Here is a 4,027-nt window from a genome sequence, read left to right as displayed (position 1 = left end):
TGTGGTATAGAGGTAATGGTGTTTGCTTTTCATTCAATAGGCCACAGGTTCCAATCTGGACAGCGACGGGAAATTTTCTTCTCTAAAATTTTCTTCTCTAAAATATTCTCCTTTTACCTCCTGTTCTGCTCTCTGGCCATATTCTGTCGTCCACTTTCGTCTCCACTATCTGTCCCCTCCCCTTTGCCCCCTCCTCTGGGCTCCTAGCACTTTCTGCAGCCTTTCTACTGCTACTCTTCGTCTCCTTCTCACAACTGTCTTTCATCCACGCCCCGGATCTTTTGGTTGATAGGATCTAACACCTAGCCTTCTCGGATTAGGGCTAAAAATCTCGGAGGTTCCGTATGCAATATGCGCACGTTAAAGCTCCCTTGGCAGTCCTAAAATCGATAAGAGTAGGCTCCGGCCGCCAACCTGGCAAAATTCCAAATGTTCTACGAACTGAAAAATGGTTAATGTGTCCCATGCGCTCATATGAACTTATGCAGTTGCGAGCGCCTTAAAACACTCACAAAAATAATTAGATCTAAATAATTTTTTTTCTTTTTTCTTTTTTTTCTTTTTTCTTTTTTTTTTCTTTTCTTTTCTTTTTTTTTTGGGGGGGGGGGGAGTGGGTTCGACCATGCCTGCCAGGGCCAAACCAAGCTGAGAGGGATACCACTTCTCAGCAGATAGACCGACATGTACAATCAAAATTCTCCCCACAAGGGAGTCGAACTCGGGTCTTCTGTGTACAACAGCGGGGAGAGCCTCACTGCTACGCCACAGAGGCCGATCAAGACAAGTATGGATGTATAATAATATAATTATGTTATTGTACGTTATATTATGTTGATCTATATATCTTTTAATGAATGTGTTATTATGTTTTATTATTTATCAAAGCTGAGAAAGGATTTTAATTTTAGCTACAGGACCAGCAATACACCTAATAACTTAAAGTACGGTACTGCAAGTATGGACGAAACATGGCTGGTCCTTTACTGATTTAGCAGAAATAGGCGCCGTGGCTGAGTGCTTGAACACGTGCGCCATAGTGAGAGCAGAGACCACGGAGGGGCCCGTAACATTTAAAGAAATCTTATTTGGTTTGTTTTATTGAATGTGAATAATATGTAAAAGGAGGAGGGGGTGTTTGTGAGTTTGTGATTCTCTCTACAACACTGTCATGTTTACCCTGGCACGAAAGACGCATCCTAGAACAACCCGCATTGGGTCAAATGCGTCACTTATAGAAGTGCCCGATAGCTCTATTAATAAACAGGGCTTGACTACGATGAGTGGGTGGTTGGCAGGTGCTCTGGAGTGGTTTACTCCTTCTTTCCTATCAAACAACCAAATTATCGTTTCTCTCTCCTCCTTCTTTTTTTGTTGTTGTTTGTTTGTTACTCTCTTGTAACACCTCTAATTTTGACTCTTATATGACCTAATTTGTGTTGCGAATGCTGTAACCTTCTTTCTAACTCAAACAAAAAGGGAAAAATTGCTACGGTGAGGCTGGCCTCTGATCGAATTCTCGTTGTGACTTTCTTGAAAGTATGTTTTTGGGGAAGTTTTCAGTGCTCTTCGCTCACGTGGCTCGATGCTTTCGGGGAAGAACGTTGGGTTGGAAGTCCCGACTTTTAAACTAATTATTACAGTAGCCTACTGGTGGACGTGTTCAAACAATACTAAACAATACAGTATTGAACTGCATTTTAAAAAAAATATTAATTTGATTGAGTGGAACAATGCGAATACACACTGTAGACGTTATAATACAAACATGATAAATATTATATAAAAATATTATAGACGTAATTATCTTTCACGAGAATGAAAAAAAAAATCCCACATAAATTGATATGCGACCATTTTTATGGCTATACGTATGATCTGCAGCAAACAATTCTGCAGTTTGATCCTCAAAGCCGTGCATCTGTGTGCGAGAGAGAAAGCAAAAATATACCAAAAACACCAACCATAAATTTTGACTCTGTATCGCCTACGAGTCGACGGTTTTGAAAACAGAATTTCACTGAGAGGGGTTGCATCAAAGCAGCCTGTAATTCCCTCGACTGCTGATTAAGAGAAACATTTCATAGAACCAGCCAGTCAAGTTACATTTCCTGTTTGAAGATCATAGAGCTCCCTTATGTGCACTTGAAACCGGGAGTCGTGGAAGAACTAACTGCCCATCAGACATCGACGAGACAGACTCGTGGCTCTCGTGCTCATGTGGAGACAATTCGCAGAGAAGAGACTCTTCGAGGCAGAAAAGTGCACTGTGAACTGTGGGAGAAGAGGAAGCCACCCTGTAATCAGAGCTAACTGCCGAAAAAGAAATTAGATTATAAAAATACTGATAGTCTATGGTCGCTGGAGCCATCATTCTCTTCTCTTTCTCTATCTCCGCACGCGCGTGTGCGCACACAAACACGCACACACATACACACAAACGCACACACACACACACACATACAAAAGCACACACACACACACACACACACACACACACACACACACACACACACACACACACACACACACACACACACACACGAGCGCACGTGTAAAAAAAATAAAACAAACACACAAACAAACCCAAAAACATGACGGCAAAACATCCTCGACCTTAGTTTACGTTAGAGTAATCTCGGGAGGAAAAAAATCACACAATCCCTACCGTGTTGAATTCCAAGGAGCACAGTCATGGTGCTTGGTCCTGCTATGACAGTATGGAAAGAACCAGCTAAGAAAAGGTTAACAACTTTCTAACCGCACTGCGTATTATGTACTTGCAGCACCGTACAGAATACCGAAGACAATATTGTCCTATCAGACATGGTATTTGAGACCAACTGGAAAAAGAAAAAGAGGTACACCAACAGGAAGATATAGAGGCAAAATACTGGATGAGACGAACACCCAGGGCCTGGATGTGCCGAGATTGGAGAACATAGCCCAGGACAGGCAAGCGTGGCGTCGAGCAACTGCTCTCCGCATTATGTATTCTAACGGCATACGGAAAGAAAAAGAGAAGGTAAGTACCGTACAGTACATAATGCATTTTCAGTTTCAGTGCCGCATCTGAAATACACACAATAGACTACGCAGCTCCGATAAATATGCCATAAGAAAACGTAACAGCTAAATTGATTCGTTACGTCGACAGGCTTTGGTTGTCTTTAAATTTGGAAGCCAATGTTTGACCATGGAAAAGTCGAAGTAGAGCAGAGATCTCTTGGAAAGATAACAGCCTGTATAAATTGAAGAATAAAGCTCCCATTATCACTGGGGCCCAGGGGAAGTTTATAACAATTTGTAACTTGTTGTAATCTTGTAGATATGAATGGAAAGAGCAATAAGACGAAGGATTCAGTGGGCTATAAACAGTGGAAGGACGCGGTGACTTCGTTGTCCACTCAAAAGGCGTCCTTGAAAAGTCCAAAGGACTTCTTGTACCGTTTACGAAATAAAGAAAAGTAGGGTGTTCGGGTTGTGGGGAATTGGAAAGGGGAATGTCAGGGGGGGGGGGGAGTTAAGGAGTTAGAGTAGGGCCTAAGTAGAGTTAGAATAAAAGAACCCCCCCCCCTCCAAATTCTTGAATGAACTACCAGTTAAAGCCGCATTGTGTACAAAGTTTATATGTCTTAAATGTTTAATAATGAATTAATAATATCAAACCGGCCTCTCTCTCATGCATCTTTCAAATGTATGTACCAGCAAGAAGTCTTGGGTTGTATAGTGATAAAAGTTAAAACAATTTTACTAAATTCGTTACTGAACTGTAGGTTTTAAGGACGTGTTATGGTTCTCTCATATACAATGACTAACATAGAATTTTATTATATTATTAGAGTAGATTCCCCCAAGTTCCCTGGCAAAGTTTAGAAAGCATTTGAAATAGTATATAGCATTTTTTTTTTCTTGCTGGGGCATATTGTTTGTTTGTTTCTTTTTACCGTCTTGAACAATGCAACTGTAGCAAAACTGTAGAAAGCGGTGTGGGAAGAAAATGAGAGAGAGAGAGAGAGAGAGAGAGAGA

This window comes from Aplysia californica, unplaced genomic scaffold (genome assembly GCF_000002075.1).
Source record: "Aplysia californica isolate F4 #8 unplaced genomic scaffold, AplCal3.0 scaffold00018, whole genome shotgun sequence".
Taxonomy (NCBI): Eukaryota; Metazoa; Mollusca; class Gastropoda; order Aplysiida; family Aplysiidae; genus Aplysia; species Aplysia californica.
This window is presented reverse-complemented; position numbering follows the sequence as displayed.